The sequence below is a fragment of the Orbicella franksi genome, chromosome 10, assembly GCF_964199315.1.
Source record: "Orbicella franksi chromosome 10, jaOrbFran1.1, whole genome shotgun sequence".
NCBI classification, from domain to species: domain Eukaryota; kingdom Metazoa; phylum Cnidaria; class Anthozoa; order Scleractinia; family Merulinidae; genus Orbicella; species Orbicella franksi.
This window is the reverse complement of record NC_138154.1, coordinates 25,072,009-25,080,675: the sequence shown is the minus strand read 5'-3', so window position 1 is coordinate 25,080,675 and position 8,667 is coordinate 25,072,009. Positions and strand designations below refer to the sequence as shown.

The 8,667-nt window shown below is 36.7% G+C and overlaps 1 long non-coding RNA gene across 1 annotated transcript; it reads right to left on the bottom strand.

Moving 5' to 3' along the window:
- Positions 1-860: 860 nt before the first annotated feature.
- LOC145499956 (uncharacterized) lies at positions 861-8,326 on the bottom strand. The gene is made up of 3 exons (XR_014051011.1): positions 8,095-8,326; positions 7,687-7,774; positions 861-1,550 (listed from the first exon to the last, which is right to left on the bottom strand). It is a non-coding gene; the product is annotated as an uncharacterized LOC145499956 (long non-coding RNA).
- Between the last annotated feature and the right edge of the window lie 341 nt (positions 8,327-8,667).

Below are 8,667 nucleotides of genomic sequence, written 5' to 3'. Positions count from 1 at the left end.
CTCTTTTTCCCTCCTTGCTCCTCCCCAGAGGAGGTAGCAGGGAGCAAGATGACTCTTTTTCCCTCCTTGCTCCTCCCCAGAGGAGGTAGCAGGGAGCAAGATGACTCTTCCCATCGTTAATTTATTCATATATTCAATTTAGGTGATGACTCTAGAAATCGTAAAAAACAAGGTGGAAATGCTTTTATTAATAACAGTGATTATCCTTTACCTTGCTTGGAAGGAGAATTACTTTGCATTTAAATTTAGTTGAATCCGAGATACACTTTCTCTTCCCAAAGGGGAGCGCAATGCCTTTAGAAAATCGTCAGTGAGAGATATCCCTACACGATATTTTGGGCACATTGGTTTATCTTTTGGCCAAAATTCCCCACTATCTTACCGGGGAATACTGTTTGAAGAGCATAATTTCTGTTCCTCAAACCTCCACTCTACTGAATGAAACAATCGCGCGTGAGGAATAAATTTTTTCTATAATCCTCTACTTTCCTAGGAAGGAGATTTGGTTGGAAGTGTATGTCTTAACCATAATCTCTTAATCTTTTCTTTAAAAGTCAAAAGTGGTTACAGTTTCAGTAAAACTTCCTCCCAAAGTAATTTTCTTTAAGATGGTCAAGGGTTAGGAAATGGCTGAAAGACTAGACGGCTTATTTATGCCCATAGTGTCGACACAGTGTAGTTTAGTCTTACCGCTACTTCTTAACCTCTAACCCTCTCAGAGAAAAGTACTTTGGGAGGAAGTCTACCTCATATTACAACCCCTTTTTGAACTTTAAAGGACGAGTGGAAGATTATGGATGAGAGTTAAACTTCCTCTCCAAATATTCTCTCTAGGAAAGTAAAGGATTATGGACGAGGTTTAATCCTCCTTCACGATTGTTTCAATCAGGGGAGTGGGGGTTTTGGGGGACAGGAATTAGGACTCTTCGAACAATCTTCCCCTGTAAGATGGTGGGGGATTTTTGGCCGAAGATAAACTACTGTGCACAATGGCTTGTGTAGGGGTATCTCACGATTTTTTTTTTATCTGACGATTTTTTTCTGGCATTGCCCTCTGCTTTGGGAATGAGTAATGTTCATTGGATTAAACTGAATTTAAACGCAAAGTAAAGGACAACGACACATGTTTAACCGCACTCACCTTTCTGGTTCTGCGGCATATTTTTTTCTACAGTTATTTTCTAAATAATATTTTATCACAGGAAGGTGTAAGAGCTTATTGGATTCTAGTCTTTAATTTGCTTTTTGCACCTTCCTTACATCAGCTAAGTTTACTTTCGTTATTTGCGAAAATCTCTATCTTTTTATTCTTCCCTCTTACAGACTTAATATTATATATATTCACGTCTGCTTCATTTGTTAATCAACTATTCCATCGTAACTTACTCTGAGGATCAACAGATTTACGATAAACGGAGTACAGGTGCTTTTCTTAAAGTTTATTTCCAAGCTCAAAGAGAATTTATTGAAAGTGTTTCTGCATTTGTCTTTTAGCCAGTTGTTCGCTGTGGTGTATCATTGTTCACTTTCTTTACTATTCCTCAGGCTACCTGTTGATCGAATCAAATATTAACAGTTCATCAGAATGTGTCACGCAGAATCAACATGTATTATTATGCGATGAACTGTCGGAGTGAGGGTGCTGCTGCGATACTCTCCTACTTGTTCTATATTTTCTTTCCAAATAAAACTTACGGTGCTTACATACATAATGAAATGTTCACAAGGTAACGCTAGCTTTTGGCTTCAGAAAAAAATAAACAAGTACTAAGCAAAATAAACTAGTCGTTTAAGTATAGAACTCTTACTAAATGATTGCCAATTAAATCTCTACACTTTAAAACGTCACCATAGTGTTATCGAGCGCAGAATGAACTGTCTTTTGAGTCCATCTTTCAGCTTTGTCCGAACGATTATCAGCTTTTTTTTTCTAAAATTTCGAGTGCTGTGACAGCAAATGGCCTTGTTTCACTGGGCTTTCTGGAGAATTTGATTATCCATTCAATATTTCTAAATCCTCTTCCGAAACTTCGGTGAGACGAGAAAATATGTCCCTGTTTTGCAGACAATCTTCAACCACTGAATAGTAATGGTGATCGTAAGAGATATACCTTAGCCAATCAGAATGCAGTATTGCATTAGTATAATCCGGTAGACTTGTACTAATGATAAACAGATTACTGTACCGTTGTCAAGCACAATAACTGTTGGTTATTAATTCTTACCTAATGATCAAGAGTGATCGCAATAAAACGTTTTCCTGAAATCATTATGAAGAATGATTGACTTTGTGAATTCTTTTGTTAGAAAACATTTCTGGACCTAGAAATTTTAAAGTTAAAATTGTAAATTTCATTTTCAAAGTTAAAACTTTAACTTTGCAGCAACTATTTACTTCTGCTGGCATGTTGACACGACCTTGTTTCCTTACTTATGATCAACAACACGCTCTGCCTCGATCTGAACCAGAAGGGAAGAAATGACTTGCATTTAATGTCTTTTTTCAGGTTTTCTGAACTGCACTTAACAAATCTTAAGAAAGAAACTGACATACTCATTTCCACTTGTCTTATTCGCATCCTTGGATGGGCCGTGGCCCAATATTTCTCTGCAAACTGAAGTCGAGTGATACAAAACTTAAGCCCTTCTCCGCTGTGTTAATACTTGGTTGGATTATCGCTTACAGAAAACAGCACCTCTTGTCAAAGATGGCTTTTTTATGTTTTTGGTATCCTTAAAGGGACACAGTCGTCTTTGGGACCGCGCTGACCTGGACACTAGTTTTGTCACTTTGAAAAAGTGTATCATATTTGGTTAAAAACAGTATGGATCGTGTCTCTGTGATATGCAAATTAACTATGAAATCAAATGGTATCTAATGCGCATGTGCTCCAGCTGACTGTGTCCCTTTAACTTTTAATAGAGTACCACTGATTCATGCTTCAAAAGTATTGATATTATTGATCAAAGAACGTAAAACCGAAAAATCAAAAACAAAGCCTCTGCAATCTTTTCAAGGCACTGGACGTTTTTTTTAAGCTTTTCGAAATATATGAATTGATTATGTGGTTCTCAAACCTTTTTATCAGCCTAGTGTCTTTGTCAGTAGTCCGACATCACCAAGTCCAATTACATCCTTTACAGGGACAGGATCCGGTACTTCTTTTTTTATTAGGTTACGTCGGTCCTTGCAAATTGACCTTGTGTTTTCACTGCTTACCAAAGCGTCGCTTATTCAACTATCAGAAACCATAGTACACTCGCCGGCCAAGGAGTTGAAAAACAAATATTGCTTCGGAAACAACATCAAAACTCGATCTGCTATTACCGACCAGCTAAGAAATAGACTTACAAATGCGGGGTAAAAATACAGCCTTTATCAGCAATGATGTGAAATGATTTCCTGCTGCAAATTATTAACGACCTGTTAACATGTCCACGACTAAATTTCCTCACGGTTACGTGTTTGATTCTCGGTTCCAGTTTCTTATAGGTCATCGATACAATTTCAAGCATATCCTTAAGACAGTTGCATTTGTTCAAATCATAGTTAATAGAGGGAATGGTTAAGAATCCCACCAAACATCAAAAAAGCAAACAAACAGGTTAAGAGTTATGTTGGAAGGTCTTTGACCCTGTACATCTTTTTGTTTTATGCTCCTAGACTGTGCATGAATTACGTAATCGCAATGTTTTTATTGGTTAGTTGTATGAGCAAACATAACCACTTTTTGTATTTTTCCAGATTTTGTGCAGGGTCAACCTCCCCCCCCCCCTCCCCCGCCCCAAACAGCCAACAAAAACATACAACAAAGAAATTTGCCATGATTCATAACCATTTCCCTTTATTAACCATGTTCAAATGTATTGTGTTTAAGTACTTTCTTATCTCACTTTAATTATTGCCAATGCGTCTCGAAACAGTATTTAGGTCAATGCTCTTTCCAGTATCTTGATAAAGTGATAACAATGGAAACTGACGCAGGTCAATATAAATAACTAAACTTGGTAACTCCTTGTTTAAACAATCAGGGAACGTTTTGTTGTGTCAATTAGTTCACTGCTTTTCTTGACGTTCCTGTGGTAAACAAGCACACTCAAAGGTGTTTATGAATTTGGGTGTACCTTTCTAAGCTCAAGTCTATGTTTTAGAGATTTTTTTGGTTTTTACAAAGTCTTATTTAAAAAAAAATTTGAATCACCATATTTTTTAGTATTTTCAAACTTTTTGACATATTTGCAAAATTTTGAAATCCAAGATGGAGGTCCTTTTCAAAAGCACGATATCATTTTTACCTGACAAGTTATTGCACGAAAATTAACATTCCTAGATGATTAATCACCGCATACTGCATATATCTTTTATTACTATACCGCATTTATAATTTGATGAACATGGAAAGAGACACTCAGTTAACCTTCACCCTTTGCATGTTCTAAAATTTGTTTCATTTTAAGAACTCCATATAAAAGATGAAAAGGATAGACGAATATGATTAATATTCAAAAGGTTTGTTCAAAAGTTCCAAAGCAAAAATTCAACCTTAATGATAATTATGTCTTGAAACCTTTCCTCAGCAATACTGATTGTAAACACTTCTTGTAAAATCACGGTTCCTGCACTGAGACTAGTTTCCAACTTATGATAATAACGTTTTTCAATGTAATAACTTTGTACTAATCTTCCCTATGTCGAATCGATGTGAAAATTATACACTGAGTTGCTAAAATGAGTTTAGATCAGGAGTCATAATCGGGGACGACGGAGACCGTAAGCACGCGCCATTTCTAGTATTGGGGCTGTCCCTATGATATGGGACAATTTTTCTATTTTTAGAACAAATTGCGCCATCGTGTAAGGAAAGCGCGCGTACATGCTGCGAGGATTTTTGCGGTTGTAGCGCGGGGAAAATGGCATCCGAAATCCCCGATATGTTTTATGCTTTTGGCCCACAACTCAATACGTTTATGTCTGTTGGAATTTTGCTTAATTATTATTGTCGTAAGCTGCTCCAATTCGACTGAAGTAAGACAGTGTCGAATTTAGGTATGTCCCGTTTTATATCACTCAGACCAAGTTGCGTACCGCTGCTTCTTTTACAAGAGTTCCACTTTACTCCACTGTAAATTTCAGATACGCTGAAGATTAACAGCTTTTCCGTAACACAGCAAAAAAACTAGTTGGAAAAATTTGGCTATTGCAGCGTCTTAGGACTTCAAAGTTTCCCTCCTCTTGCCACACGCTTGCGGGGATTTCGCCAGAGTCTATCGCCACCGAAAAGTAGTAAAAAATTGCAAGTTTGCATTTCGCCTGAATTGTAAGCAACACTTGATATTTCATCAAGGCCCAATAAGTTTACGTCTGTAGATACGGCGAGGCTTTGTTTGTGTAAAATTCAATAAATTGTCTGTTGTCGATGAATAAGAGCGCCCGCCGATGCGTGTTTTGTACAGTCAGTAAACATGACAAATTGGACTTCCGCAATAATATCTCTAGCTTTTAAATATGTTCAAGGTTGATAAATGTTTGAGAACACATTAAACTGCTTAGCTGAAAATATGTGAATACAGCAGGAATAATCAGCAAAATTACGATGACGCTTTCTTTAATCAACTCGAATAACGATTTCGATTTGTTGGCTGAGTTATCAAAACTCCTTGTCTATTTTATTTTCGTAGCTGTGTAAAATTTCACTACGTTGAAGAAACACACACGATAGTAGCCTTTTGGCGTTGGTGAAAATTGTTGCAGAATCTCAGCACAAAAGATAACGAAAGAAATCTTTGTCAAGATTTGTTGCCCATTAGCTACAACACCGACTCGGACTTTAAAGTGCACGCCCTGGAGCTACTTGTACGTGTCAGACTTTCCTTCCAAAAATTTTTGCAAACTTGCCAAACGAGCAGAAATAATAAGAAACTATCAAAAACAGGTTTTGGTTATGATTAAGCACTGTTTGAGAAATTCACAAATTACCTCGATACCAGAGTAGAGAGATTTCTTACATGAACTTTATTCTTTAGACAACATCCACGCGAGAACCCACGGCATGTGCGTGGATCCGCGCGGATGTATGTCGTCAGGGTGGCGCAATTTGTTCTAAAAATAGCAAAAGTGCCCCATATCATTAGGTGCGCGCAGATCCCGAGACTTACGGTCTCTGTCCCCGGTTATGGCTCCCGCTTAGATTAAAGATTGGTTATTTATTACGGAAAACGACATTCCAAGGAAGCAGGAGACTGCGCGTGTAGCAATTAACATACTATGTAAATTCAAAGCTTTCTACAGTTTTCGATTCTATTTTATCTATTTTCCATTTCATTATTACATCTCATATGTGTAAACAGTAGTTTTGACACCTTTTGACCTGTGTACTTGTTTTATTTATCTATTTTTCTCTGGGTCCATTTTTTTCTTTTTGCTGTTTGTTTCAAAATGTATCGACCATTACTTCAATTTATCATTTCAGCTACCCTGCGAGACTAGCGTCACATATTTATTCTAGCTGGAATGTTATTTGTTCATTGTTTGCTTAAATACTGACACAAAAACTTTATTCACATGCAACAAACTGTTGTTTTCTTGAGAAAAAGAAAATACTCAAACTACACTTTGAAATCTATGTCGGTGAAACATCGCTACATCGAAAACATGACATTTCTCTCAAGGCTTGAGCCCACTTGTGCCCGGACACATGCAAGTACGTATCGAAACCAAACAACGCTCGTAAATATTTTCAGCCACCTGAAAAATTAATTCTGTTTTCTCTGTTCTAAACGTTAATTTTCCATATTAAATGGTGTAGCAAGACACTAATTTGCCCTAGGCGATGATATTTTTTCATTCACCTCCATGTTTAACACTGTACTTATATCAGTTACACAGACGAAAAAGTAGGGCATGTTTATATAGATTTTGGTCAAGCTTCAAACATTGATGACCAAAAAATGATCGTGTTTGCCAAAGCGCAATTAGAATTGTCATGCCGATAAAGTCATGAGCTCTATTAGTCGTTATAAATTAAGTTGCTGTTCGTTCTTGAATGCCTGACAATACTATTCTAAAAAAAATTTGATTTTGAGCAATTCGCTCTCTAAATGAATCACCTTTAAAGTTCATTTGCGGCCCCGTATAAGGAAAGCATTGTTCGCACTGCAAATTATCATTGTACTATTAAACTGGAATTGTTCTCGTAAATTGTCGTACATGGTTCTCTGTCTGCAACATGAGAGGATCACTTCCTTAAACAGTCTTCGTTCGCAAAGCCAAGCCGAGAGTAAGCTGAAATGCCACTTTAGAATCTTTGTTTTTCACAATGTTTATATCAAAATAAATTTGTAACAATTACTAGTACCACCACCACGTTTTTATTCTGTTAAATTTGAATTCAAAATGTCAGGAAAAAGCACTTCAATTTTGCATTGCGGAGAATATTGGTCCGTTTCAAGTTGTCCTTTAAAATAATAAATTGCGATGTTCAACCTTTCACTTCAGTCTCGTACTCAAAATATTAATTCTACCAATTGATTGTCATACATTTCTTTTGTTCTTAGTTTATGAATTTGGTAACATTGCCTTTGTAACATACTTGACAACGCAACGAGGTACGATGAGGTTATATTTTGATCACTCGTGGACTGAATCCGTTAATGGTAAACGACTAGAGAAACAAGAAAACGACTTACCTGAAGTAAGATATTTACAGGCCAGGGTCCAAGAGCCAGTACACTGCAATCCAAAATGACTACATATTTCTTTGAAATTGCATTTAACCTAGAAAGAAAGGAAACATCAGCAAAATAGCTGGTTAATATTGATTGTATCACTTAACACTCACTGTTTTCACAATGTTCTTACGAAAGTTATAATTATTAACACCAGCATGTTGTTTTATTCTGTTAACTTTGATTCCATTATGTCACTGCACAAGTCTCCAATCTTCAAGTAAAATTCTTCTTACTAGTTACAATATATCCTGATTGCAATATTTTCTCTCCAACTGAGATACTTATAACAAGGGTCAGGAAGGCATTTATATGGTCACCCTTTGGACTGAAACCGTTCAATGGTAAACAGAGAAGAAAACGACTTACCTGAAAAAAGGTGTTTTCAATGGCTGTCAACTTAAACCAGGCTTCGAAAGCTTACACACTTTGATCCAGCATGGCTACACTTTCCACTGAAACGATGTTTGCATTCAACCTGGTGATAAGAAGAGCAAAAGACAACAAGTTAAATTACTTTTCAACGATTATCGGATCTCCAGTTGTGTTAATTTCGAATATTTGCCCCTAAATACACATTTACAGTGCTTTTCTAAAGCATTACTTTATTGAAATTGATGAACAAATCGCTCGCAATCTTGTTACTTTTAAGAATTCGTTCGGGCATCAGAACAATTCCTCGTTGCCCAACCGGTATCTAAGAGTTTATGGGTTCGAATCCCGTCACGAATTGAGATGTTCAATTCTTTGTCCCACGCTCACCACAGGATCAAAATTTCATCTTTCACTACTCTCGATTAGATTTCTCTACAGGATACTTGGAATGACACAGTTATTAAAGTGGTCGACGACAAATTCAAGTAAAATAAGGAAAGGGTGAACTTATCTGAATTAAGATTTTTCCAATATGTTATAGTGCACCAGCGTTCAAGAATTACACAC